The sequence below is a fragment of the Bidens hawaiensis genome, unplaced genomic scaffold (genome assembly GCF_021521415.1).
Source record: "Bidens hawaiensis isolate Kalapana, Puna unplaced genomic scaffold, B.hawaiensis_p1.1 tig00007372_1, whole genome shotgun sequence".
Taxonomy (NCBI): domain Eukaryota; kingdom Viridiplantae; phylum Streptophyta; class Magnoliopsida; order Asterales; family Asteraceae; genus Bidens; species Bidens hawaiensis.
In genome coordinates this window covers 187064-203598 of record NW_027491509.1, presented here as the reverse complement: position 1 = coordinate 203598, position 16535 = coordinate 187064, and positions in this window count along the sequence as shown.

The window sequence follows — 16535 nt, the reverse complement described above, 5'->3', positions numbered from 1 at the left end:
GACACCAAGGCTTGCGAGCCTAAGGAAGTGCAATGAGCATAAATCTCAATCAACCATCAGACCCGGTTGCCTTCCTAGAGTGTTCGGTGAGGGTGTGGAACTTATTAAGCCAAAAAATACCACACCAAATGTACCCTAATATACTACCCTCATTGTGTCAAACGTGGCATATGAAGATCACACCCTTAAATCATAAACGAATTCACGGTGATATGTGGTTAAACTCGGTTCTTCTTTATGATGTTTTCTTCGAAAGAAAGGGTGGGAAAACCCATGGTGATACACGGATACCCCACCGTTCACCTCAATGATTCCATCTCGATTTTAAACATTTTTAAATATGTTGTTAGAAATTTAAGCCATGGTGATACATGAATATTTCAACGATGAGATTTTTTACATTAAAAATTGATTATGGTATGAATGATTATTTTCTCATTTTGTTGAGACAAGCTCATGATGATTCACGTAAGTCTCAAACCCATTATTTGAGTTTTACTATTTCATTTTATTATCAATTTCATCAATACTCCAAGTTAAGGTTAATAAAGTTTTCATTTTTGTAAGGCCTCGGGCTCTACATTATCGTTGGATTTATTCATAAACACAGTTTAAATATTAGAGTGAATTAAAACTTTTCGTGGAATATAAAAACATCAAACATTCGTTACAAAATATTAATATCTTGTTTTTAAACTTTCAAATTAACTTAACATAAAACATCATAACTTTTCTTCACTAGATGTCAGTCAGCTCAGTCCATGTCATGTGCCTTCCTCAAGCCAGCTCCTTCATCCTATTTGCCCGCATACATATAAAAGTAAGCTACGTTGAGTGATTTCTAGTTAATTAGACAACCCACATTACATTCATATATATATATATATATATATATATATATATATATATATATATATATATATATATATATATATACTTCCATACACACCTTTAACCTTTTCTATATCATTCATAAAGCATTCACATATCATACACTTACCACTCAAGGTAAGTGTATTAACTATTCACATCGAGTATGCACACAACCCGAAAACATAACATGGAATGGGGCTAGAAACGCACTTGTGTCCTACTTCTTTCATAATTAAGGCTAACACCTCTCTTCAACTGAGCACGACTAATTGTTTAACATATATTGGTGTCAATCAACTGCTTTGTATCTAAGCCTTATTGTTCCGGCCATCAAGCAACTCTGTCCTAAAGCCAAAAAAATTGAATCGAATAGCCAAACAAATCAAATAAAATATTCAAAGGATCGAATCGAATATTCAAACGGATTGAATCGAATATTCAAACTAGTCGAATCGAATATTCAAACGGATCGAATTGAATATTCAAACGAATCGAATATTCAAATGAATTGAATCGAATATTCAAACGGATCGAATCGAATATTCAAACAAATTGAATTAAATATTCAAACGGATCGAATCGAATATTCAAACGAATCGAATAGAATATTCAAACTGATAAAATCGAATATTCAAACAAATCTAATCGAATATTTAAACGAATCGAATCGAATATTCAAACGGATCGAATCGAATATTCCAACGAATCAAATCGACTTTTAAATTAATCGAATCAACTTTCTTCCAAACAAATCGAATTGAATTTTAAACGAATTTAATCGAATTTGCTTCCAAACGAATCGAATTTCCTAAGATTCAATTCAAAACTGGGTATTCATGCACTTTTTGTTTTACTCGTTTTCTCTCATCCCCCCTACGACTTTTATTATCAATATAACGAGTTCTGGGTCCTAAAAACTTCATTTTCTTGCGTTTACTAGGACCAAACGACACCCATTTATCCCGTTTCGCACCCACTAACTTGTTTACCGTAAAGTTTATGTTTTCCTTTCATCTTATGGTCCAGTTTACTATCCTACTCAGTTTCATGGAAAACCGACCTCAAACACTTAACTTTTTCATGAACGGAACATTACTTGTTTTACTCGAACCGAACCAACTAACCCGTTTACTAAAAAGTTCATTACTCTATCAATAATCGTGACCCAATCTACCATCCTACCAAGTTTAATAAAAATGTACATTTGAGGTTTATGTTCGAAATCACTCGAATAGACCAAAACCATTTCAAATAAACTCGGAATTGAGTGGTTCAAGCGGCTACGGAACCGTCTTGACGCGGTCTACAAATCCATCAGCTCACTATCATCGGAAACAACTGCTACAGTCACCGGAAATCTTCATTTTTAGTTGTTACGTTTTCCTTGATAAACGTTGGACTTCCCGATCTCTATCCGAAAATTCAACAGGTTTAAATATTCATTTATATGCAACGAACACCCTGTAAAATTTGAGACCGATCCGATAGTTAGATCTTCGGGAATCATCAGGTCTTTATGGGTTACTCCTTTCTTTCATACTTACGTACATACATACATAAGTTCTTAGTTTTATACTTCCATATTTCATACTATCATACTTTCTTGTTTTAATACTTACTAATACATACATAACTATCTCTATGTATTAAAGAAAAATTCGCCCTACTACCTCGAGTATTATTAGGGCCCAATTCCCTTTTGCCTCGAATATTATTAGGGCTAAGTTCCCTTCTGCCTCGGATATTATTACGGTCTGGCTCTCTTCTGCCTCAGATAATATTAGGGTCTGGTTCCCTATTGCATCGAATAACCATACAACCATACATCCGCCTCGGATATTTTTAGGGTCCGGTTCCCTTATGCATTGGATAACCATACAACCATACATTTGTCTCAAATATAATAGGGCCCGGTTTCTTATGCATCAGATAACCATAAAACATACATCTGCCTCAGATTTTATTAGGTCTGGGTCCCTTAGGCATCCGAAAACCATACGAACACACATCTGCATCGAATATTACTAGGTTCTGGTTCCCTTATGCACCGGATAACCATACAACCATGTGATTGATATGCATATGTTCATATACGTTTGCTTGTATATTTCTAATTCTTTCTACATCCATTCATCACTTCAATATCATTCATAGACATTCATATCGCATACACTTAACACTTAAGATAAGTGTATTAACTAAGCACACAAGACTATTCACACAACCCCAAAAAACATAATAAGAAAATGGGGCTAGAAACTCACATGGGTTTTGTTTGTAACACCTCTCCTTATCCGAGCACGACTAACTTTTAATATATATAGATGTTACTTAACAGCTCTCTATCTAAGTCTTATTACTTAGGTCATCAAGCTAATCTAACCTAAGGCCTAACAAATCGAATTGAATAGGCCAAACAAATCGAATCGAATAGGAAAACGAATCGAATCAAATAGGCCGACCAGATTGAATCGAGTTTAGCAAATGAATCGAATCGATTTAGCAAACGAATCGAATATTCAAACTAATCGAATCAAGTATTCAAATGAATTGAATCGAATATTCAAACGAATCGAATCAAGTATAGCTAACGAATCAAACGAATCGAATCGGGTATTCAAATGAATGGAATCGAATATTCAAAAGAATCGAATCTAATAGAATATTCAAATGAATCGAGTCGGCTTCTAATGGATCGAATCACATTCCCAGTGCGATTCGATTGGGTTCATTTTCCCGATTCAATCATTTCTTCCAACCAAGCTTTCTACTTTTTAGTTCCTTCTAACCCGTTTTACCGTCCTATAAAGTTTCGTATCATACTTCCACCATTTACTCATCTTTTTGTGATTCTAACCTTAACACTTCAAACCCGAACCGAGCCACTTGCCCATTTACTAAGAAGTTCATTACTTTATCAATAGTCGTGATCCAATCTATCATTCTACCATATTTTATGCAATTCCATACACGGAGAGTAAGCCTTTTTAATAAAAACGTACCTTTGAAGTTTATGTTCGAAATCACTCGAATAGACCAAAACCATATCAAACTAACTCGGAATTGAGGGACTCAAGCAGCCATGCGACCAGGTTACCAAGAACTACCAGCTCCGCCCACTTCTGTCGTCGGAATCCGCTGCTAAAGTCACTGGAAAACTAAAACATTTTTCGGAAAACTCACTTTTGCACCGTTAGGGGTTTCATGAAAAAACTAGACTTGACGACCTCTGATTGAAGATCTGATTGGTGGAAATTTCCTTTTATATTTCTTGAACACGTAGTTAATATTGAGACCAATCTGATGGTTAGATCTCCGGGAATTATCGGATCTACGTGGGTTGCACTCACAAAAACGGGATTTTGGTAAAGAAGGAGGTTAGACGTGAAGATGATTATAAAATAAGATTGTGGCTACTTTTATAATTTAGTGGTAGGGTTTCATGTTTAAATTTTCATCTAATGACACTTAACATCCTCATACTTTAGATAATTCCATATTTCTTTTATAATTTAAATAAACCTGATTCATTTAAAATAAAAGATAGAAAACGGAGTATGAAATTACTCACGTTCAAGTAATAAAATTGAAAGATTGATTATTTGGAGATTTTCCGGAACGTCGAGTTTAACGTATGAAGCCTAAATAAAAGAAAGTCTTGGATTTAGAAAGGTTGCCTTGAAGATTCTTAAATAAAATAATTGTTGCAAAAAGTAAACAATTTAAAGTTCGAGGTTTAAAATGTAACTATTTAAGAATTTACAATAATAACCCTTTTAAAAATGTAAGTTTGCTCAAAATCGGGTTAAAGTATCTAACCTTAATATTTACTTAACCTATGTTAAGTAATAAGGTGAGAAAATGCTAACGCAAGTTCCTTTGGGACAAAGATACTAAAACGGGTCTTTAGCGAGTCTTCGGGTTTTTGGTTCGGGTCTTGATAATTGGTCAAACCAAATTCAACTTTCCAAAATAATGAATGTTATGAGATAACTAAATAAAACTTTATAAGACTTAACCAAGTATGTAGATCTATTGTTTTAGAACTAACAACGTACGTTAAGCGAGTATTCGGTTTTGTCGGTCCAAACTATGTTATGAGATCAAGTTGGATCCAACATTTCCAAGTACTTAAGAAAATAATTAAAATCATTTTGTAAACTATTTTTAGAGAAATATACAAGTCTTGATAGCTAAAAACACACTTGTGTGTCTTAAGCGAGTAAAAATCGGATTGGTTCGGTTTCCATCTCACAATATGTTCCTTGATGGTCTCCACATGCCCAAATATCATAGATCTTGTATAATAATTTATAAATGAGAAATATTTAAATTTTACAACTAAAAAGTTAACAAGTCTTTTAAGCAAAGGTATCAGTTTAGTTCGTTTTCCATCTCCCAACGAGTTCATAGATGGATTCCACATGCTTAATATCAAAGAAATTGTAAAAATGATTTTAGAAACTCAAATCTAACATTAAACATGTTTAAAAACTGTTTTTTAACAAAACTAGTAAGCAAAACTTCGGTTTCCGGTTTAGAGCTATATACGGTTAAACCGAAGCATAGACTCTTAGAACCCACACCATGGAACTTGTAAATAAACTAAAATGAGTATAAGTTAAATACGATTAATATGTGAAACAATTTATATAAGTATATATATACATATATATCAAGAACACGAAGTCCTCCATGAAGCCTTGACTTACGAGGTCGAAATTTAACCGAGCGGAACCGGAGAAGTAACTACCAAAGGAAACAAGGGGTGTGTATTATATATATGTTGTACCACCATATTCAAGTAATAAGAATTAGTTAGAAAAAAATAGCAAAATGTTGAAGATGAATACTTGGATTTGAGAGAGATTTTGAAGAAGATGAACAACCAAAATGGTGTTTGGAGCCTTGCTTTTATAATGGTAAGAGTATGGTTTATACAAATAGGGTAAAGATGCATGTAATGGTTGAAATGGTCAAACAAGTTTTTGGTAAATGACAACAATAGTCCCCAAAGTTTGGTTTAAGTCATTTTTAAGGAGTTTTAAGGACCAAAAAGGATGTTCTCAAGACCCAACAAGTGTAAAACAATATTGTAACATAAAATCCATAATTTTGATTATATCATAAGCTTTGGTTTTAAAAATGGGTCGGTTTACATGATAAGTGAATACAAAAACGAATATAAACGAGACCCGAAATTGACGAATGTCACAGGACCCCCTACTTTAGGAAATTTCGTCCCGAAATTAAGATGACGATGATGATGCAAACAAGTGTGGATACTTCTCCTTCATCGTGTCTTCTCGTTCCCAAGTGAACCCCGCGCCACACCGTGATTCCCATCGAACTTTGACTAACCGAAAACGACTACGTTTAGTTTCTTCTCGCTGCGATCCATGATCTCAATGGGTCGTTCAACCATGATCATTGACTCATGGCATGTACTTCGTCGAGAGGTATATGGAGATTACCCTCGGCTAAGCATTTTTTGAGATTCGAAACATGAAATTTCGGATGAACATTTCGATGCTAGAATGATAGCTATTGTTATATGAGAACTCGATGAACGGAATGTGAGAATCCCAATTTCCACCAAAATCAAGAACAAATGCTCGTAGCATATCCTCTAGTGTTTGAATCGTTCGTTCGGTTTGACCGTCCGTTTGAGGATGATAAGCGGTGCTAAGATCGAGTCGTGTTCCTAAAGCTTCTTGAAGTGAAAGCCAAAAATGAGAGGTAAAACGGGCATCGCGATCGGAGATGATAGACAATGGCAAACCGTGTTGGCACTCGATTTCCCGAACATAGATTTGAGCAAGCTGCTCGACTAAATACTTCTCGCGGATCAGGATGAAGTGAGCAGATTTGGTCAAACGATCGATGATCACCCAAATGCTATCGTTGCCTTTTTGGGTGTTGGGTAATTTGGTGATAAAGTCCATAGCAATGTCTTCCCATTTCCAAACGGGAATCGGTGGTTGCTCGAGTAGACCAAAAGGTCTTTGATGTTCGGCTTTGACTTTTGAGCAAGTAAGACATATAGATACAAACAACGCTACGTTCTTTTTCATACCCGGCCACCAAAAGGTAGCACGAAGATCGAAATACATTTTATCCGCACCGGGATGAACGGAATAATGCGAATTGTGAGCTTTGTCGAGAATACAAGCACAAAGGTCATCGCGATCGGGAATCCTCAAACGATTGAGAAAGTACAAAAGACCATCGGGTTTGGTTTCGAGTTTAAGTTCAGCTCCACATGACATTTCATCATACATGTTACCTTCTTCAACGGAGGTACGCTGAGCTTGAAAGATACGAATTTGAAGATCGGTTTGAACAATGACGCTTAGAAGCAGAACGGATTTAACATTAACCTTTCGACTTTGGGCGTCGGCTACAACATTCGCTTTACTGGGGTGGTAGCGAACCTCGCAATCGTAATCACTAAGTAATTCGGCCCATCGTAGTTGTCTCATGTTGAGATCTTTTTGGTCAAAAATGTGTTGAAGGCTTTTATGATCGGTAAAAACCACACATTTTGTTCCATAAAGGTAATGTCTCCAGATTTTGAGAGCGAAAACGACGGCATCAAGTTCGAGATCGTGAGTCGTATAGTTCTTCTCGTTGACCTTAAGTTGCCTTGATGCGTATGCGATGACTTGACCTCGTTGCATGAGAACACAACCAAGGCCTTGATGGGAGGCATCGCAAAATACAAGGAAATCGTCATTTCCATCGGGAAGGGTTAGAACGGGAGCATTGCAAAGCAGGTCCTTGAGAGTACAAAAGGCTTCCTCTAGCTTCGAACCCCAATCGAAGGGTTGTCCCTTATGGGTGAGAGAGGTAAGAGGTAAAGAGATTTTAGAAAAGTTTCGAATGAAATGCCTATAATATCCGGCCAAACCGAGGAAGTATCGAATTTCAGTGGGAGTCGTTGGAGTTTTCCAATCCTTAACGGCCTTAATTTTTGTGGGATCAACATGAATACCTTTGTCGTTTACGATATGTCCCAAAAATTGAACTTCCTCGAGCCAAAATTCACATTTGGAGAATTTGGCATAGAGTTGTTCGTTTCTAAGGAGCTCTAGAATGGAACACAAATGATTCATGTTCGGCTTTGGATTTGGAAAATATGAGGATGTCATCAATAAAGACAATAACGAATTTATCAAGGAATCGTTTGCAAACGCGGTTCATGAGATCCATAAACACCGCGGGTGCATTTGTTAACCCGAAGGGCATAACCAAAAATTTGAAATGTCCATATCGAGTACAGAAAGCGGTTTTAGGAATGTCTTCTTCGCGAACACATTTTGTTCCATAAAGGTAATGTCTCCAGATTTTGAGAGTGAAAACGACGGCACCAAGTTCGAGATCGTGAGTCGTATAGTTCTTCTTGTTGACCGTAAGTTGCCTTGATGCATATGCGATGACTTGACCTCGTTGCATGAAAACACAACCAAGGCCTTGATGGGAGGCATCGCAAAATACAACGAAATCGTCGTTTCCATCGGGAAGGGTTAGAACGGGAGCATTGCAAAGCATGTCCTTGAGAGTACAAAAGGCTTCCTCTTGCTTCGAACCCCAATCGAAGGGTTGTCCCTTATGGGTGAGAGAGGTAAGAGGCAAAGAGATTTTAGAAAAGTTTCGAATGAAACGCCTATAATATCCGGCCAAACCGAGGAAGGATCGAATTTCAGTGGGAGTCGTTGGAGTTTTCCAATCCTTAACGGCCTCAATTTTTGTGGGAGCAACATGAATACCTTTGTCGTTTACGATATGTCCCAAAAATTGAACTTCCTAGAGCCAAAATTCACATTTGGAGAATTTGGCATAGAGTTATTCGTTTCTAAGGAGCTCTAGAATGGAACGCAAATGATGATCATGTTCGGCTTTGGATTTGGAAAATATGAGGATGTCATCAATAAAGACAATAACGAATTTATCAAGGAATGGTTTGCAAACGCGGTCCATGAGGTCCATAAACACCGCGGGTGCATTTGTTAACCCAAATGGCATAACCAAAAATTAGAAATGTCCATATCGAGTACGGAAAGCGGTTTTAGAAATGTCTTCTTCGCGAACATGCAATTGATGATAACCCGATTAAAGATCAATTTTGTAGAAACAAGTTTCGCCTTGAAGTTGGTCGAATAAGTCGTCGATACGTGGCAAAGGATAACGATTTTTAATAGTAAGCTTGTTAAGTTCACGATAATCAATGCACATACGAAACGTGCCATCCTTCTTTTTCACGAAGAGAACGGGAGCGCCCCAAGGAGAAGATCTTGGACGAATGAAACCTTTATCGGAAAATTCTTCGAGTTGGTTTGATAGTTCTTTCATTTCCGACGGGGCTACACGATAAGGAGCCTTGGCCACGGGCATCGCGCCGGGCATAAGATCGATTTGGAATTAAATCGAACGAACGGGAGGAAGACCGGTGACATCATCGGGAAAGACATCGAGGAAATCACGAAATTGGAAATACCTTGGATCTTCCTTTCCTTCTTGTCTTTTGTCAACGAGAGAGCTAAAAACGGAACGTACTTTTGCCGTAAGTACTTTTGCGACTGAGCACACGACATGAGATTTAGCCTTCGAGACATTGTGTTTCCAAAGACCATAAGAAACTTGTCGTTGATGAACGGGATGCGAATGAATTTATCAAAACAAACGACTTCGGCACGGTGCAAAGATAACCAATCCATGCCTACTATGACATCGAAACTACCCATTTGCATCGGGATGAGATCGATGGAGAATTTATGCTTGGAAAGGATGAGAGAACAATCGCGGACGACGGAATTGATGGTAATAGAATTGCCATTGGCGACTTCAGCAGAGAACGGTCGGGAAAGCTTAGTTCGAGGGTGCATATCGGTTTTGGGAATTTTGGGGAAAATTTCTTGGTTGGTTTCGTTGGTTAGGTTGGGTTCGTTGGGGGGATCGGCATGTGGTGTGGAGATGGCCAAGTCGGTTACAAATGGTACAATGGCGACAAGGCGAGTTTAGTGGATGGTGAAGTTGGCAAGTGTTACATAGCGGGGAGTTTCCAACATAAGGTTTTCGGTTTTGAGGAAGGGTTTGGGTTTGTTGTTGTGGTTGAGTTTGGGTGACGGCATAATTTCGGTAGTTGGTTTTGGGTTTCTTTTTGTTGTTGTTGTTGTGTCGGGAAGAGTTTGAGTAGTTAATGGCTTGTGGTGCGGGTTCAACCTTGGCTTGCGGTGCGGGCTCGGGCTTAGTTTTCTCACTTGATTTCTTGAGGGTTAGGGTACCTTCCTTCACATGACTTTCCGATAGCGCACCGGCAAAAGTGATGGCTTCCTCAAGGTTCGTGGGTTTGCTACTCATGACTGAGTCCCGGATTTGCATTGGTAGACCCCAAATGTATTTGTCAAGTTGACGTTCAAGTGAGGCACGAGAACATTCAGCTCGTGGAAACGGAGCGAGTAAGCGGCATTATCACAACTTTCTTGCTTTAGGTTCCAAAATTCTTCCTCAAGCTTTTGGAGCTCGTGTTTGGGACAAAATTTCTTCATCATAAGTGCCTTGAGTTCGGCCCATGGAAGAGCCATGGCCACATCCGAACCTTGGAGGTGCATAACACTACCCCACCATGTTAGGGCGGTTTTCCTAAACATCCTTGAAGCGAAGTTTGTCTTTCTCGCTTCGAGGCATACGTTGTGTAAAAACACATTCTTAACATATTCGAACCATTGCAACAAGGTAGTCGCACAGTTGGTTCCAAAGATTTCGGACGGGTTGGCACTAGTAAATTGTTTAAGCAGGTAGGATGCGGGTTTGGGTTCAACGGGTGCAACAACTGGTGCAGGTTGGGCGGCTTGGATTTGGGTTATAAGTTAGGGAATCACAGCGGCCATTTGTTTGGCGACGAGTGCGGCCATGCGTCGGGTGGAGTTCTTGCGCGGTTGGCGTATTAGCGGAGGCATGCTAAAAAAATTATAAAAAAAATGGGATAAGTTTTGGGTAAAAGGAAATGAATATAAAGGTGTATAAAATAAAATAAGATTTCGATTTTTTTTTTTTTTTAATTTGTGAATCCTAGAGTTAGTATGGAGAAGATATTAGTGTTAGATAAAATATAAAACTTTGTTTATAAATAAAAAAACCGTAAACAAAACGTAAATGATTTTGAGATGGTTAAAGCTCGAAAATTTGAGATTTTGAGGTTTATTAAATCGGAAAAACCGTGCATGAAATCACCATGACTCGGTATTCCAACACTAAAAAAGTTTTACAAAACACCACGTTGGAGTCCAAACATGTGCACGTAACCACCGCGACTTTTTCATGTTTTAGACTCAAATAACAATGATAACACAATAAATCAAGATACAACGTCATGCCAAAACACAAGTCCACGAAATCACCGTTGTTCTATTGTTTTAACACCGAAAATTAGGATGGCGACCGGAACGCTTGCATTCGACTACTTAAAGAATTGGCATTTATAACACGGTTTATCACCTTCGATCCTTGGAATCTTTTTGTCAAATAGTCATTTTATAATGTCTCGTTTTCTATGATGGCTACAAACCCGATATAAACGCAACCTTTAAGGGATTTGAAACAACGGGATCCAAGTTAGTCTTGTAATCGATAAAACACAATGAAAATCTACTTTTTGCGTTTTAAGGTAAGGATACCTTGGAAGTACTATGAAAGTGTGTGTTTGTGAACATTTAGGATATTGGTGAATTTTAAACAAGTTTATAAATAAACATGCGATATGAACAACTTAAAATAGAGTAAACACGTATGAACACACGTATAGGACCCTAATCATAACAATTCTAGGTCGTTACGTCTAACCACCTATCTTAATTGTCATGGCTCTAATACCAATCTGTCACACCCCGACCAAAGGCAGCAGAACATGCCGAGGTGCAACGATTGCCCATAAGCGCATGACACTATTTAAAGCGACAATATTTAACAAACTCATTTCATTTCACATCATCGAAAATGTCACATGACCAAATATTCATAAGTCAAATACAACAAAATATAGCAAATCAAATATTGTTCATTTTTGCTAATATCTTAAAGGTATTTGTGACGTTTTCTTCACCGAACTCCATAATCAACCTAGATGCAAACTTGTAACATTTCATAAAATAAAGTTTGCCAACACAAAGGTTGGTGAGCAAATCATAAGTTTGAACAATAGATATATAGTATGAAAAGCCACAAAACTGGTATACAAAACCATAAATAATAGCTATAAACTTGGATAAAATAGTTATCGCTAACAAGTTAGCGACACCAAACTATAAGGGGATGCCAAATAGTTTAGGATTTTATAGTTATCGTTAATTGCATTACGTTAACGACACCTTGCCATGAGGGGTTACCAAATGGTCTAGGATTTATAGTTCCACCATCCAAAAGCGATAAACACATAGGCAAATAAGCATAGAACACCAAATCGAGCAATTATTCAAGTAAAGTATACAACAACGTTTGTGGTTTAAGACCCAAGTATAAAACATTTAGTTTAGATAAGATGAAATGTCACCCCCAAAATAAAAGATAGAAAACGGGGTATGAAGTTACTCACGTTCAAGTAATAAACTTGAAAGATTGATTATTTGGAGATTTTCCGGAACGACGAGTTTAACGTATGAAGCCTAAATAAAAGAAAGTCTTGGATTTAGAAAGGTTGCCTTGAAGATCCTTAAATAAAATAATTGTTGCAAAAAGTAAACAATTTAAAGTTCGAGGTTTAAAATGTAACTATTTAAGAATTTACAATAATAATCCTTTTAAAAATGTAAGTTTGCTCAAAACCGGGTTAAAGTATCTAACCTTAATATTTATTAACCTATGTTAAGTAATAAGGTGAGAAAATGCTAATGCAAGTTCCTTTGGGACAAAGATACTAAAACGGGTCTTTAGCGAGTCTTCGGGTTGTTGGTTCGGGTCTTGATAATTGGTCAAACCAAAGTCAACTTTCCAAAATAATGAATGTTATGAGATAACTAAATAAAACTTTATAAGACTTAACCAAGTATGTAGATCTATTGTTTTAGAACTAACAACGTACGTTAAGCGAGTATTCGGTTTTGTCGGTCCAAACTATGTTATGAGATCAAGTTGGATCCAACATTTCCAAGTACTTAAGAAAATAATTAAAATCATTTTGTAAACTATTTTTAGAGAAATATACAAGTCTTGATAGCTAAAAACACACTTGTGTGTCTTAAGCGAGTAAAAATCAGATTGGTTCGGTTTCCATCTCACAATATGTTCCTTGATGGTCTCCACATGCCCAAATATCATAGATCTTGTATAACAATTTGTAAATGAGAAATATTTAAGTTTTACAACTAAAAAGTTAACAAGTCTTTTAAGCAAAAGTATCGGTTTAGTTTGGTTTCCATCTCCCAACGAGTTCATAGATGGATTACACATGCTTAATATCAAAGAACTTGTAAAAATGATTTTAGAAACTCAAATCTAACATTAAACATGTTTAAACAACTATTTTTAACAAAACTAGTAAGCAAAAGTTCGGTTTCCGGTTTAGAGCTATATACGGTTAAACCAAAGTATAGACTCTTAGAACCACAACATGGAACTTGTAAATAAACTAAAATGAGCATAAGTTAAACAAGATTAATATGTGCAACAAGTTATATAAGTATATATATATATATATATATCAAGAACAGGAAGTCCTCCATGAAGCCTTGCCTTACGAGGTCGAAACATAAACGATCGGAACCGGAGAAGTAACTACCAAAGGAAACAAGGGGTGTGCATTATATATATGTTGTACCACCATATTCAAGTAATAAGAATTAGTTAGAAAAAAAAATAGCAAAATGTTGAAGATGAATACTTGGATTTGAGAGATTTTGAAGAAGATGAACAACCAAAATGGTGTATGGAGCCTTGCTTTTATAATGGTAAGAGTATGGTTCATACAAATAGGGTAAAGATGCATGTGATGGTTGAAATGGTCAAACAAGTTTTTGGTAAATGACAATAATAGTCCCCAAAGTTTGGTTTAAGTCATTTTTAAGGAGTTTTAAGGACCAAAAAGGATGTTCTCAAGACCCAACAAGTGTAAAACAATATTGTAACATAAAATCCATCATTTTGATTATATCATAAGTTTTGGTTTACAAAATGGGTCGGTTTACATGATAAACGAATACAAACGAGGCCCGAAATTTACGAATGTCACAGTTTTATCCATGTCTCACCACCATCGAGTGATGTTCGTTAGTTTTAGCTGTCCACGGTAGCTTGTCCATGAAGTCCTCGACGATATGCTTCCTCATCTAGACTTAGCAAGTCTTCATCGATTCCTTAAGCATGTTTTTCTCTCTTGTCCTTCAAATAGAAACATTGCACTTACTATCACCACACTTGGTACTGAATTACCATTCTGTCCAATTACAACCTTTAGCAAATATACTGATTTGCAATACGTTCAAAACATATTAATTCCATAAAAGAAAACCTTTCCAGTTTCTCCTTAAGGTTTACTCCCTGAAATACTTTAGTCTATTCCTTAGGATAGAACACTTCTTACAATCCTTGAGCACAATCATGACATAACTTTATGGAGAACTTCCTAAATTCCATTTATTCCCCCCTTCCACTTTTTGCTCTTTATTAACACATAGGGTTCTCTCTGCCTAATCATTCGTCTTAAGACTCAATCCAATTAAAGATTAGTCTAAATCATCTCTCCGCCTTCTTTGCATGTCTTTCCATCTTCTGGCATCCTCTTGCGGTGTAACCGTCAGCTCCACATTCGTAACACTTGTGGTTGTTCTTATCCACGTAGGCAAAGTATGATGTCCTCTCACATTGTCACATACCATAAACTCATTTTCACTTGACTTCTACTTAAGGGATTTACTTTCATTAGTATATGCCTTCATTGTAACCAACATTTATCCTTTCGAAGCCTCGATGAAAACCGAGTATCTAGACTTATCAGATTCATCTAGGATTTAGCCTCGAAGATCTCCATGACGTGAACTCCTTAGGCGACCAAATCGGTTTTTCACATCATAAGTATTTTTCATTTTTCTCTCATCCTTTATAACTTCTACTGCGCCTTGCATATCTCGCTCATGAAATCCGAAGTGCTAACTAGATAATACAACTTAATTGTCACGATAACCTTTTCACCTTTATGACTTAGCTTGTCAGCGACCACATTAGCCTCACTAGCGTAATGCTTGATTTCACAATCATAATCCTTTATCAGCCCTAACCATCATCTTTGCCTCATATCCATTTTTTTCTACTTGAAGAAATGTCCAAATCTTATGATCTGTATAAATGGTACACCTTGAAAACCTAGCATACTGTTATTCTTTCTTAAGCGTCTCCAACACTTCTCTCAAGTATTCAGCATGGTCGGACTTATTCCTTAAATATATCAAGATTATCATCACTGGGAATCTCCACTGATATGCCAGGAACACTCACTTAAAAGTTGAGACCAGTCCAACGGTTAGATCTCCAGTAATCGTCGCATATTTGTGGGTTACTCTCACAAAAACGTGATTTTGGTAAACAAGTAGGTGCATGTATGGTGGTGGAGAGGCTGGTATGGTGGTGGAGGTGGTTGCGTTTGAGAGATGAGAGTAGAGGAGATTAGGGTTTTAGAGAAAAGTTTGATGAGAATGTGTTAGAAGAGGCTAGAAGTGGTTGGATCATGTCTGCACCAGGAAGTGGGCGTGCAGACGATTTTTAATGAAACGTCTTCGGAAAAACAAACACTCTGCAGAGGGCAATGTCTGCGCGTGGTCTACGCGGCGCAGACAGAAGAGGCCAGGAAGCTCTTTTGAGAAAAAACAAACACCGCCTTATTCTCCTCCTACTTTAGATAATTACATTTATTTTCTATAATTTAATTAAACTCAATTCATTTAAATACCGACGAAACTTGCGATGTTACACTTAAGATAGAACACATCTTACCATCCTTGAGCATCGTGACATAACTTTACGAGGAACTTTTAAATTTCCATTTAATTCCCTTCCATTTTTAGCTCTTTACTAACACTAAGGGTTCATGAGTTGTAGCTGTTCAAGGTAGTTTGATCATGAAGTCCATGCTGATACATCTTTCTTTTCTTGACTAATCAAGTCTCGTTTTGTCCTATGAATCCATTGTTGTTTGTTGCTGCACATCAAGTTGCCTAATATATCATAACTATTTATCGTAATCAAATTTCTTTCCATGCATGTCCTGACCTTTATATGGACATTTATAACACCATTCTATCGTTACTGTTCTAGATGACTTGGTTTTCGGTGAGGGTACCGGCTAGAGTGATGGCATCAAGAAGGACTTTTTGGTCATGAATCAGGACGGAATCTTGGATCTGTATAGGCAAACGCGAGATATATTTGTCAATAGCCCACTCCAAGGGATTGACCATATGCGGGATGAGAAGGCTTAATTCGTGGAAGCGATTATTGTAAACGGTATTATCACTACCTTCTTGCTTCAAGTTTCAAAACTCTTCTTCTAACTTACGGAGTTCATATTTTGGGCAGAACATTTCTAGCATGAGCTTCTTGAGATCGTCCCATGGCAAAGCCACTGCAACCTCAGCCCCAAGAGCGTACTCTTTATCATTCCACAAAGTGAGGGCACT